Source organism: Gorilla gorilla, chromosome 5 (assembly GCF_029281585.2).
Source record: "Gorilla gorilla gorilla isolate KB3781 chromosome 5, NHGRI_mGorGor1-v2.1_pri, whole genome shotgun sequence".
NCBI classification, from domain to species: Eukaryota; Metazoa; Chordata; class Mammalia; order Primates; family Hominidae; genus Gorilla; species Gorilla gorilla.
Genome location: NC_073229.2, coordinates 116,028,484 through 116,043,264, shown reverse-complemented (window position 1 = coordinate 116,043,264; position 14,781 = coordinate 116,028,484). Strand labels below are relative to the sequence as shown.

At 36.0% G+C, this 14,781-nt stretch overlaps 1 long non-coding RNA gene across 1 annotated transcript in view; it reads left to right on the top strand.

Annotated features, from left to right (window-relative positions):
- The window catches only part of LOC129534181 (uncharacterized), a 53,734-nt gene extending 43,320 nt beyond the window's left edge, over positions 1–10,414 (top strand). The window contains exons 4-5 of the long non-coding RNA XR_008680651.1: positions 9,110–9,145; positions 10,017–10,414. This is a non-coding gene — a long non-coding RNA (uncharacterized lncRNA). The remainder of the gene's footprint in view (positions 1–9,109; positions 9,146–10,016) is intronic.
- Positions 10,415–14,781: the final 4,367 nt, after the last annotated feature.

The following is a 14,781-nucleotide window of genomic DNA, read 5'->3' as shown; positions in this document are numbered from 1 at the left end:
AACTCCCCTTTATAAAACCATCAGAATTCATGAAACTTACTCACTATCATAAGAACACAATGGAAAAGAACCAGCCCCTTGATTCAATTACCTCTCACCAGGTCCCTCCCACAACACATGGGGATTATTACAATTCAAGATGAGATTCGCATGGGGACACAGCCAAACCGTATCACATGGAGAAAATATTGCCATGGAATTCAAATTAATAGATAGGTGTGAGAAGAAAATCAGCAGTATCCATTTGCAGCAGAGATATCCAGCAATGTTAAGGACTAAAACAGGACTATCGACTTCCATTTCCTGTTGAGGAAAAATAAAAGAAATTTGGATTATGATACTGTGAATAGTGTTCCAATTAACATACACATACGTGTGTATAAACGTTTCCTTATCTCCACAACCTAGCCAATATCTGTTATTCTTTTAATTTGTAATAGTAGCCATTCTGATTGGTGTTAGATGGTATCTCACTGTCATTTTAAATTGCATTTCTCTAATGATCTGTGATGTTGAGCTTTAGTTCATATGATGTTGGTTGCATGTATATCTTCTTTTGCAAAGTGTCTGTTAATGTCTTTTTCCCACTGTTTCATGTTTTGTTTTTGTAAATTTGTTTAAGTCCCTTATAGATGCTTGATATTAGACCTTTATAGGATGCACAGTGCACAAAATTTTATCCCATCCTATAGGTTGTCTGTTTACTGCAGCACTATTCACAATAATAAAGACATGGAATCAACCTAAATGTCCATCAGTGATAGACTGGATAAAGAAATGTGCTATATATACGCTATGGAATACTACGTAGCTATAAAAAAGAATGAGATCGTGTCTTTTGCAGGAACATGGATGGAGCTGGAGGCCATTATCCTTAGCAAACTTACACGAGAACAGAAAATGAAATATTGCATGTGCACACTAATAAGTGGGAGCTAAATGATGAGAACACGTGGGCGCATAGAGAGGAACAACACACACTGGGGCCTGTCAGAGGGTGGAGAATGGGAGGAGGGAGAGGATCAGGATTTGTAGTAAGTAGGCTTAATATCTGGGTGATGAAATAATCTGTACAACTCACCCCCATGACACTAGTTTACCTGTGTAACAAACCTGTATTTATGACCCTGAACTTAAAATAAGTTAAAAAAAAAAAAGAAAAAAAGCATTGTACCAAATGAGACAAAATGAAGCTATCAGATGCTTAACAATGTATTAAGGATGGTATAGGTGGTGAATAGAATAGTTAATTTTTTTCATTAATTCTGCCTACTTTTAGTGATTTATAAGTGAACAGCTATAATTAATAAGATTTCTTCTAGAGAGAATAAATAACTTCTGATAAATCATGAGATAATTTGAGAAGTAAAGAAAACATTCATGATTTGCCATGAAAATTGTGAAGTATTGGCACACTTCAGTGTACCTCTTGGGTGTTTCTCCGTCCTTTCTTTCTCTGAAGATAAGATGAGTAGACTAGCTCTCACACATTACAACTTGTCTTAGAAAATGTCTTCAAATCTAAGCATCTGAAAGAGGAAGTTTCAGAAATACATCTTTTCAGGGAAGGAAAAATCCCATTGTTTATTTTCAGTGATGCTTGTTGACAGCCCAGCATCTAAAATTGTTTCCAAAACGTTTTGGTCCTCTTTTCTGTTTTTGTGTATCAGAAGAATTATATTTCCAAGGGGATTATTTAAAAGAGTTAATGTAAGAACAAAATAGAACATGTGCAGAAAGGCTAGCTCTGTGTAATATAGTGAAAGAGCAGGCTCCAGATAAAGATAAAGCTGAGATTTTTCTATTCGATTTTTGAACATAAAATTCAGTCCTTGAAAAAAATGTTGTTTCTTTAAATGATATTGTTCCAGATGCCTTAATTGCTTTTCCAATTTAGTTTTTTTAACAATATATAGAATTACTAGTTTAATAGCAATGAATATTAATATCCCTAAATGGTAGAATTTAAAAAGCATAGACATTTGTGATGCCATAATTTCTTTCTAATAGCTTGCATTAATGTATTTACATAAGAAACACATTTCACAAACGCACAAGAAAATTAACATTTAACCAACCCCCAAACTTGACTTTTGGGGGTGTATGAAAAGATGTGAAGGAGTATGGTTGTTAATATGATATCAAGTAACCAGTGTAAACGACAGGAAGTAAAAAGCAGAGGGAAAAAAAGTAGATGCAAAACTTCATTGATTATTCAGAAACTTTTTTATATACTTTGGCTGTTTGTTCCCTCCAGATCTCATGTTGAAATGTGATCCTCAATATTGGAAGTGAGGCCTGGTGGGAGGTGTTTAGATCATGGGGATGGATCCCTCAAAAATATCTCGGTGCCATCCTCATAATAAGGAGTGAGTTCTTGCTCTATGAACTAACACAAGATCTGGTTGTTAAAAAGAATCTGGCATCTCCTCTGCTCTTTTTCTTGCTCTCTTTCTCAACATGTGACCTGCCTTCCCTTTATCTTTCCCCACAAGTAAAAGCTTTCTGAGGCTTCACCAGAAGCCAAGCAGATGCTGATGTCATGCTTAAACAGCCTGCAGCTTATACATCTCATACCACCCTGTACTGAACACACAAGTAAACAAAGATGAATACAACACGATTTAGACTTACACTGCAGTACAGAGAAACAGAACAATAAAAAAATGAAGACACTAAGATGTTAATTGTGTTGTGATAGAATGGATTATGCAAATTGGGACATAAATTCCTTGGACAGAATATGTCCAGAAACACTTTATAATAAAGAATATCTTTCTTGGGCCAATTATTCAGGAGACTTACCACTTCCTCAAGTACTGGCACAATACTCTCTTCTTCACAACTAACTGAGCTTCCTATTTTAATATAGTAATTTAGAAGAGGGTTATGGTATTCTCAGAAGCCTCTCTCACATAACCTGGTGAATCTTGAAAAAAAATCTGTTTACAGTAAGTAGTATGGTGAGATTGAGAAATAGATACCCCATTTAACCTGTTGTGGACCTTTCATAATAGTATAACTGAGAAGTGACAGTGTGCTGGCAGTCCTCAGAGCCTTCGCTTGCTCTCCACACCTCCTCTGCCTGGGCTCCCACTTTGGCGGCACTTGAGGAGCCCTTCAGCCCACCACTGCACTGTAGGAGCCCCTTTCTGGGCCCAGCAGTGCCAGCCCACGGCGCTGCGCTCGATTTCTCACCGAGCCTTAGCTGCCTTCCCAGGAGGCAGGGCCCGGGACCTGCAGCCCCCCATGCCTGAGCCTCCCACCCACTCCATGGGCTCCTGTGCGGCCGGAGCCTCCCCGACAAGCACCACCCGCTGCTCCACGGCGCCCAGTCCCATCAACCACCCAAGGGCTGAGGAGTGCGAGCACACAGCAGGGGACTGGCAGGCAGCTCCACCTGCAGCCCAGGTGCAGGATCCACTAGGTGAAGCCAGCTGGGCTCCTGAGTCTGCTGGGGATGAGGAGAGCCTTTATGTCTAGCTCAGGGATTGTAAACACACCAGTCAGCACCCTGTGTTTAGCTCAAGGTTTGTGAATGCACCAATCGACACTCTGTATCTAGCTGCTCTGGTGGGGCCTTGGAGAACCTTTATGTCTTGCTCAGGGATTGTAAATACACCAATTGGCACTCTGTATCTAGCTCAAGGTTTGTAAACACACCAATCAGCACCCTGTGTTTAGCTCAAGGTTTGTGAATGCACCAATCGACACTCTGTATCTGGCTGCTCTGGTGGGGCCTTGGAGAACCTTTGTGTGGATACTCTCTATCTAACTAATCTGATGGGGAGGTGGAGAACCTTTATATCTAGCTCAGGGATTGTAAATGCACCAATCAGCACCCTGTCAAAACAGACCACTTGGCTCTACCAATCAGCAGGATGTGGGTGGGGCCAGATAAGAGAATAAAAGCAGGCTGCTCCAGCCAGCAGTGGCAACCCACTTGGGTCCCCTTCCGCACTGTGGAAGCTTTGTTCTTTCGCTCTTTGCAATAAATCTTGCTGCTGCTCACTCTTTGGGTCCACACTGCTTTTATGAGCTGTAACACTCACTGCAAAGGTCTGCAGCTTCACTCCTGAAGCCAGCGAGACCATGAGCCCAGTGGGAGGAGCGAACAACTCCAGACGTGCTGCCTTAAGAGCTGTAACACTCACTGCGAGGGTCCGCATCTTCATTCTTGAAGTCAGTGAGACCAAGAACCCACCAATTCCGGACACATAACCATTACTGGTATTGGTAATAGTAGTAATAGTCATATTACTATTATTATCCAAAATTTGAATTTTCTAAGGATAGAATTAAGCTCCTGTTTCTTAAATCACTGTAGAGTAATTCATTGTTACAAGGGAAATAATTGCCAATTTTTTATTGTGGTCAGAAATATGAAAATTATGTTGAAATAGGGAAAAGATGATCCACAAAGCAAACTAAACAGGACAGACAAGAACCAATCTAAATGGATCAGGTACTAAGACAATATTGAGTACATAGGATAATATACACTGATTGTCCAAGCCAAGATTAGAATACCCGAGGTCAGTGTTAGGGGCCAGAGGGAAATCACTCCAGATCAGAATCACAGGCTCAAAAGATGGCAGGTTCATTAAAGGACAGGCAATTTCTCAGTGATTTGGCCCCTAACATTAAAACGAAGATTCAGTGTAGGAAAAAATGTGTTCACCTACCAATGAGATCTTGACAGATCTTGTTCCTAAAACCAAATCAGAAAACTGCTAGACATATTATTTCATAAAGTAGTTAGGTATTACTACGCAAATTTCCATTTTTTAAACATATAAAAAATAAAAATTTTATATTACAGCCTTAGATATTTGCATTCATTTCAGTAATCCAGCATTTTGATTATTCATCCTTAGTGTTAATGTTTGATAATGCTTAAATCTTGGAAAGTATCTTAGAGATTATTTAGACCCATTCCCTTATTTTACTCATGATAAAACTTAGATCCAGAGTGGTAAAGTGACGTTACAGGGGTAAAAATATAGTTGGTGTTAAAACAAGAATTAAACTCTTTATATCCTAACTTCCAGTATGGTGTATTTTTCCAACATGCCACTCTACACGTGGGTGTGAGAGTATGTGAACACAAGCACAGTACCTACAGACATACATGAATAGCCCTGCACTAAGAAGTAATTATAACAATATTAAAACTTTTAATTAATTAATTTGTGTAAAAATATATTAATGTGTCATTTCACATTTCTTTATACCACAAAACCCTCGGAAAATATGTGTGCAAAAATGTACATTCCAGAACTTATAATTTTACTGAATTCCATCTTAAATATTACTGTACAATATATATGTGCTTTAGTCGGAGAAACATTTCCTTGACAAATTCCCTAAAACACCAAATGATTTTTACATGGTAGAAATTTTTTTTTTTTAAAGAATAAAAAATGATGATGAAGAGAGATGTCAGGTTTCAAGATGTCAAAGAAAGCATTGTGTTCTTCAAGTGTTCCGAGTTTGAAGGGGAGAAATGAATACGCACAGAGGCATTACAAACGAACTTCTTCGCTTGCTGTCATCTTGCACCTTCATAAGATATGCCCCCTACACACACAGCCATCAGCTGCAAGCAGCTCTCATGAATGCAGACAAAGAGGGCAAAAAGATCAGCAGTGCAGACCTGCTCCACCCTGACAGGTGACTGTAAGTGGCACTTCTACTGCTGTTACTAATTTATTAAGTATTCCAAAGTTAGAATTTAATCGGAATATTTTTGTCATGTTATCCATCACACACGTAGAAGAGATGGAATTTTCTTAAACAGCCATGCAGCACAGTGCCTTAGGCAGGCTTTTAGTCATTCCAGTTTGTCACAATGGACTAGTTCCATTTTAATGATTTAGTTAATTGTGTGACAAGCTATGAAAAATGGGAGTGACCCAATGCCTCATCCAAAGAATATGCCAAGGAATGAGAGCTCATGGCAAGTGACTGAGAACTGCTCACACCTGCAAATGACAAACAAACCAAAAATTCCTACCTTTTCCTTCTTCCTTTTGAATTTCAGATTTCATATGTTAAGCAAAAGTCAAGTTAGAGAATAGCAGTTCATTTATATAAAGACAAGATGAACACAAAAAAAGTCACATTAGCAGTTTAAATGATCAAGTTAAATAAGATACAATTTAGGTGAAAAGATAATTGTGTTGAAAATATAATGATCCATTTGACAGGGGAAGAATAAAAGACACAGAGAATTTCAAATACAACCTCCCTATCTAGAAGTCTCATTTAGTATTTCTTACAAGAGAACATATGTATTTGGTAGTACTGTCAGCTTATGACTCATCCTATTATTTAATTAAGGAGCATTAATATTATCTATATATGAAATCAGAGATAAGGATCTTTTATAAAAATTATGCATTATAGAAACATCAGTGAAAATAAAAATAAGAGTGTCTTGTCTCTGCTTTGATTTTGTGCAAGAATTTATTGGTATTAACACAATCTGAGACCATCCTGATAATCCCTTCTACAAAAGCATTAAAATTTTTACTCCATCTTGACAGAAAAGTAACAAAAAATGAAATAATGCAAGAATAACTCAAAAACAAGGTTAATAACACATCTTTAATAAAAAGGCAATCAAATAAAAATATCATAACCTGTATGATATCCAAATCAGAAGATCTGGTTTCAAGTAACTGAGTAAAAAAGTTTGAGTAATCTCTCTGAATTGTGGTTTCTGCATCTGTCAAGTTTGACTAATATTTATCTTACGTGATTGGAAGAGAAAATGTTCATTCATATTAAAGTAATAATGCAGGTTTAGATTAGGAAGTTAAGAAAGCTAAAGGGTAATGTCTCTGGCACATGAAAGAAATCAATAGGCAATAGAAAGCTTAAATATATTGCAACCCATTCCAGGTAGGAATCACTAAGTAAAGTGTCCATTTCACAATACTTTGAGGGTACTTATATACCATTCAGAAAAAAAATATAGCATCCATCTTATCAGACCTCAAAGTATTATATGTCCTAAATAAAAAATTAATTGTGAGATCCAATATTGAACGGGCAGATAAATGGAGTGGATGAAGCATCCCATCTTTTCTTTCTCTATTTTTATAATGTTTAGACATTCCACACTCCCAGTACTCTGTCACCATGCTCTAAAGACTTTTAAGTGGAAAAAGTGTGCATTGAAATTGAATGCTGAAATATAGCCAATGACCTGGTCATCACAAGCCAAACACATAGCAATTCTATGACCAGCAACATGTCATCACTTTACAGTGTATATTATACTCATTGTGTTATCTAAATGAATTTCTGAAACACAAAGCAGGCACCATGCATGCTAACACTTTTTAACCAGATGATTTTTATGAAAATGAGAATAGATGATGACAATCATTTATGGTTAATTTAGTGTGTGTCTTCATAAAATTTATAAAATTTTATATGCAATGTTTTTCTCTTAATAAAAACATGAAAATCACTGTAGAAGAAAGGGTTTTCATTTAAGTAATGTGATTTGACTAAAAATTGTTTTAAGATATATTGAAAAATGAACTTTAAAAATTAGATGTATAGGTATAATTTATATTTTTAGAGTTTACATGGTACTTCTAGAATAAATTTATCTATATATACACATAATAAATTAACCCATCAGAATACTCACATCTGCATAGAGAATTAGTTTTCCTGAGTACCTACAAAGTCTGCAGTTTTACTGTTAAAATTAGACTGAAACGTAATTCATTAATTACTCTAATATTGCATCATTCTCCTTAGAATCTATTTACAGCTGACTTTTCTTCCAAATTAATTCAAATGGCCAATGTGATCCATCAATTATTATCAATCCATCAACGTACTATATATCAATATCCTTCCAGATGTGCTTGTTTATGCCTCATTTATACCCACTGACCAGGAATCGTGTTTATGTACCAACCGTAGCATTACTATATAAGTAATAATGATACCCCTGCTTACAATTGCTTAAGGCCTGATATCTTCTGAAGGTTTCCATCACCTTTAATGCTAAAATTATGGAATTTTAAAAGACAGTTTTCTCTAGAGAATATTTTATATTTAAATTTACTCATTTAAGTTAAGATCAGTAGGCTATTGAGTAAGGCATCGCCTTTACCATTTGTTTCTGGGAACCATATCTAAACTGTTCCCATAAAGTATTCAATTGACCTACAAGCATCCCTTAAATGAAAGGTCAAGTTAGGTGACCTCCAAGACCCAGGTCAAAATATTTGATACACAGCCTGAGAACAATCATTGAAAATTACTAGCCCAGAAACCCCTTCCCAAACTCTAAAAACATTGACTCCTACTTTATTTCTCATCTCTCCTCCGATCCTTGTTATTACAAACACTGATGAAGTGTTTGAAATCCCCAAACACCCAGAGATGGTTTCTCACCTGATATCTCTGATGATATGGAGGATCTAATTCTTCCCCTTAAGTGACGCAGCATCAAGGAGAGAAAGATGGGAAAAGGGAGGGGCATATGCCTTGGCCAACATCCTATTTCACCTCTCTCGTATTTTTGTTTTCTTAACTGATGTCTGCCAATAATGTCTCAAATTCTCAGCCTCACAAAACAAAGGGAAAATGAAAACAAAAAATAATTATTTGAATTTTCATATTTTGAACACAGCTAGCATATGAAATTAGATATGCAGATCGTAAAATATAGTTCTAGCACAGAATATAAACTCTCTTTTTCTGTGACAATAGGAAAAATCAGAAAACTATTAACAAGTTATTAATAGAAAACAAGGAAGCTGTGAATGTCATCTTTAGCAACTAACCTTTTTCATATCGCTGCATGGACCCTTAAATATTTTTTGTGCCCTCCCTTTCCTCAGTTCTTATTTCTTTCCTCTTGCTATGAGCCCCTTCTCCTTATGCTTTTACCTAGAGATACCCATACATAAAATTCCCCCATCCCCGCTCCCTGTCTCACCTCACGGCCACTCTTTCTAACCACTTAGAGCTGATTTATTGGCAGTATCCAACTCTTCTTAATTCACATCTGTGAATGAGTGACCCCACCCTATCCTCATTCCATAAATACTAATTTCTCCCTTTCTTATAATTTCAGAATCTGTGCTTCTACTGTGCTAATGTGTCAAATAAGGTGAGTTTTTCTCTAAAATATTTAGAGAAATATTTAGACTATTTCTCCGAAATATAGATCTATATTATCTCAGTTTTTTGTGTGTGTGCACATCGTAGCCACCATCACCAACCAATGTATCATTGTTCCTTGCCTTCAGAAAATTTGTTTTTATGTCTTCAAAGCTTTAAATATTTATTAGAAAATCTTAGGCTATCTCAAAAGTGTCTTTTCCTATATATTTATATTTTAAAATATAGAAAGAAACTGTGTAACTGTTTTCTACTTTACAATGTACCAAAGAATTGAGACACATTGATGGGAAGTAACAGTAGTTGGTGAAAACAGTACTTGTAAGTAAAATTTTGAAAAACCATAGTTACAGAGAGAGAGAGAGAGAGATCATAAACTAGGAACCCAGTCCCACTGCTTCGGTAACCCACTACCATCCTTTTACCTCCACATCTTTTTTCCTTATTCTGCCAGCATCCTCCTAGATTAGGCTGCCACTTGCGGATTAGGAATAGATTAGCTCCCCTCTAAATTCTTAGCGATTATACCGATTAAAGATGAGGACTGGGTAGTACTGAATAAGGAATTACTGAACTCTCTTTCCAGGAAGTCAGCAGAGGGAATAATTTTCCAGAATCCTCAGCTGGCCTTTCTAATGCATAATTCCACAGAAATACTAAAATACATACTGGATGGTCCATGCAGTGTCATTTATATAGAGCTGTATCCTTCAGTTGTATAATGTGGAGACATATTCAAACTGCCCTGGACCCAGTCTCCATATTTTGCCTCTGGATTCCAAACAACCAACATCAAAATGACTTTTGAAAATCCAGTTGATTGGCAAATTTGGGATTGTTTGGACCTGTATTCATTACAGGATTATCAAGAAGACTGACGAAGTAGCATATTTGGAAGAACTTTGAGAACCTACTTAAGAAAGCATTACATATGTGTGAAGTATTGTAAAGAGGCAATGGAGGAAAATGTATTGGCTGGGGAAACAATTGGCAACAGGCAGAAGGCAACATTTCTAGCAGCTGGACAGAAAATGTGAAGCAATACTGAGCCAGGTGAATGGAAAAAGGATTTAGTTTTATTGGAGGAGGATGACAAGCGCCAGCAATGTGGAAAGAAGTGGAAAGCAGACTTGACTGTTTGGAGAACATTCTTGGAGAGTACCTGATGAGAATTCCAGATTGTCAACTGGACGTTTACCTTAAGTTTCCCAGGTGCCAACTCCTTGCCATGGAATTTCAATAGACATTTGTTTTTAAGGGTGCACAGGTAAATATTTGCGTTCATAGGCATATGTATAATCTTTTATAAAAGCTATAATAAGAATTATTAAAATATCCACAAAAGATACACCATTCAAAAAGACTGCTCAGAGAGCCAATGTATATTACCCTAAATAATATTGAAAATTTTGATTAATTTAAATTAAATTTCCTTTCTAATTAAATTTATATTAATAAGTGGGCTTTTTTTCTTAGAGATTTTTAGAAGTTTCAATTTATTTAACACCGGTAACATTAAGTGCTAATTGAAGTTTTATCTGCACCTGTGCTACCTTATGTTTAATTAATAATGATGTATCAACTATCACAATACTCAAAGTATCAAAGAAGAATATTGTCAGTAGGTATAGATGAGAAGAGTTTTCTAAGGGGATATAAAATGTGATATAAATATGACTTTTTGGTTAAAGTGGAATGGTGAGAAGATATATTTATTAGGTAATTTAATTTGTGTATTAGGTAATTCACGGAACTCAAAAGCTCCATTCAATATTGTCACATTGAAAATATTAGTTCCAATATTTAAGGCAGTAGGGAATGGAAAGATTTCTCCTTGGGCTCACTATCCTGTTGTACTCTTCTGCAGGGTGGCACAGCTGCCATCCCAAAATGACCATAAAATGGGAGTTTCCTTTGTTTCTGTTCTGTGCTAGATGCCATCCCTTGATTTCATATTTCCTCTGTTTTAATTGTTCCCCTCATACTGATGAAACAAAACTTTTGTGACCTCCTAAATATTAACATTTTAAGAGTTTTCATTCATAAAAATGACTTCTCAACATCACTCTTGGTTTCATTTCTTCCAGATTTACATATTATATCTCATAAGTGTAATGCTATTCTACTTGCCAAATCGTTGCCTGCCTCATTTTTCTGCTCCGGAAATGTTTGGCATCTTCTCTTTATTGCTGGGATTCTAAATTTTAATAAAGTAAGGTATTATAGTGGGTGTTTAAAATTTCCTTACGTTTTTTGTAATGTGGTGTTTCCTTTTGATATGTAATCTCCTGTACTACAAATACCATTTTAATCATTTTTAATGTACAGTTCAATACTGTTAAATATATTAATGTGGTATAACTATCACCACCATCCATCTCCAGAACTTTTTCATCATCCCAAACTGAAACTCTGTACCAGCGAAACAATAATTCCTCATTTCCTCCTCCCTTGAATCCCTAATAATGACTATTCTTTCTCTTTCTATGAATTTGACATTGTAGGTACCTCATGTAAGTAGACTAATACAATTACACTTATCTTTATTCCATATACTCATTTATCCGTCCAAAGCCTTGTCAATTTTGATTTATTTCACTTAGCATAATGTTTTCAATATTCATTCACGTTGTAGCATGAATCATGATTTCATTCTTTTTGAGGATGAATAATATTCTATTGTAATCTGTACACCACCCTTTATCTATGTATCAGTGGACATTTGGGTTTTTTTCACCTATTGGCTATTATGGATAAGCTTCTATGAACATGAACTATGAACATAAACAACATATATTTTGGAGTCTCTGTTTTTAATTCTTTTGACATATACCCAAAGGTAGAGTTTATGGATCACACGGCAATGCTACATTTAATTGTTTGTGGAGCCTCCATACTCTTTTCCTTGGTGGCTACACCATTTTACTAAATTTGTGTTGTTTCAAGCCATTAAGCATGGTAATTTGTTGTGCACTAATAGAAAACTAATAGACTATCCTCCCTACCAAATGTCAGCATCTAGAGAATTTTTTGTTATTGGAGGTTGTGGTTGGGGGATGTTAGCCAATTTTTACCAGAGGACAATTAACTATTCCATGTTTGGAAAGCAAAAAGTTTGATAAATTAGTAGGTAAAATAGACCAATGTCTTTATTTCTCCCATTTTCAGTTTGATTTTTCTCCACCTTCAGATATGCCACATACTGCTTTTTCATTCCACATCTCTAAAGAATGCAACTTCAGTCTTTTTCCTTGGTAGGAGTAGTTGTATTTAGTGGAAAATATATCTAGGGTGCTAATTGCAAAATTATGAAAATAATTTTTAAAAACCTAATGGATTCCCAGCACTTTGGAAGGCCAAGGAGGGTGGATCTTCTGAGGTCTGGAGTTCGAGACCAGCCTGGCCAACATGGTGAAACCCCGTCTCTACTAAAAACACAAAAATTAGTCAGGCATGGTGGTATGCATCTGTTATCCCAGCTACTCGGGAGGCTGAGGCAGGAGAATCGCTTGAACCCAGGAAGCAGAGGTTGCAGTGAGCTGAGATCATGCTACTTCACTCCAGCCTGGGAGACAGAGCAAGACTCTGTTTCAAAAAAATAAAAAAGTAATGGATGTCTGGTACACATAATTTGATAAATATTATTTCTTTGTTTATGAAACATATTAATCTATTAACCATCTTATACCCATTTGTTATCTATTTAGTTTTAATAAATATACTTCAAGTTAAAAAAATGCTTTTGACAATAATTTATATCTAACTGTGTAGTCTTCCCCAACCCCATCTCTTGGTTTCCTCTCTTCTGAGACAACTACTTCCCTGACTCCTGTGTTTATAATCCCCTTTCTCCTCACAAATTTTTATCTTAATAATCTCTTGATTTCTACATATTTTTATGTTGTTTATAGATATTACAAATATATACATTTTTAGTATATGTGTACATAAATATTGCTATAGGTTCATAAATAAAAGTGTGCATTTATATATTTAAATATATGTATGTAATTATAAATGTATCTGTATTTATATGTTTATCTTATTTATTGAAAGTTTGATATGCATATATGTGTATATATGTATGTATATGTATGTATGCATGTATATATGTATATATTGTACCTCAGAGGTTGGTAAACTTTTCCTGTAAAAGACTAGATACAGCTTTGTATGCCTTCTCTTCCAACTACTCTACTCTGCTGTTGCAGGGCCAAAGTAGCCACACATAATATGTAAACTAACAAGCCTGGCTATTTTCCTATAAATCTGTATTACAAACAGTGAGATGTGCTTTTCTATGATTTAAGTGCATGGAAACCACTATTATCTCAGGGGCCAACCATACAAAAACAGGTCAATTTGGTCCTTGAGCCATAATTTACTAATACGTGATATACACATAATCACATGTATATTTTATTTTTTAAAATTATAAGAACCTTTGAGTTCTATATAATCTTTTCATGCTTACCTCTTTCAGCTCATATACTATTAAAATATGTCTATATTTATCTGTTATTGTAGTTACTTTATTTTGCTTGCTGCATATTTCATTGTGAGATTATATCAGAGTCCATTTATTCACTCTCCTGTTGATGGACAGTTGAGTTCCAGGTACCTGACACCTCAAATTCCTGAGCCTCTTCTAGGTTCTGTAGTGACTTTAATCTGCTTGTTAACATCCTGTTCTGGCCTCTAATGTGCCAGTTTGTGTCATATGCTAAGTCTATACACCTGCTGTATTTCATAGTTCTGTTGACATTACTTATCTGCTGACCTCCTCTTCTATTCTCTTTCTACTTGGTCTTTCAAGATAATTTTAATTCCTTTAACTTCATTTTTGAGCAAAGAGGATACAGAGGTAACACATTTGTTCCACCATATGTATTGTAATTTACTTGAATCTAGTCTTTATAGATTATTTTAGGAGACGTATTTTAGGAAAGATAAACAATAACCCAGAGGATTCACTTCTGGCATGATGCAGTGAAGAGATCGACAAATTCTCTCTTCAAAGAGCAACTATAAAACTGGCCCAAACTGGCAAAAACAATCATTTAAGCACTCGGAAAAATCAATCAAAGGTAAACAGCAAACTGGGGAGAGTTTATAAGTGAAAACTACTAAACTTAGCGCAGGAACATCAAGACTGTGTGGTACTCTTCCCTGAGGCTGTCCCCAGTGCCCACCCAATCAGCTCTGTTCTTGTAGGAGTTTAACCAAAGCAGGGCAGCCCTTGAAAACCAGCAAACCAGCAGCTTCAGTCTCATTGCAAGAGTTGGGCGGGGGGGGGGTCTCACTTTATTTGGAGTTTTATCATTTAAAGTGGAAAGCAGACGAGGTGAGCCAGCAACTCAGCTAGTTTTAGGTTGCAGCAGTACGAGGGTAAACAACAGACACAGGAACTATTGAGTAATTTAACTGGGAGTTCCAGAAGGTGAGACAACCATAGTATACTTGAAGGATTTCCTACCTATCTCAGGTTGAACCTAGTATACACAGTGGACATCAGGCTGGGTACAATTTACCGACACGTCTCTGGCTAAAGGTGCCCCCATACACATAGGCACAAGGGGTCCAGCATTAAATAAAAATGATACAGAATCTAAAGCATCCTAACTT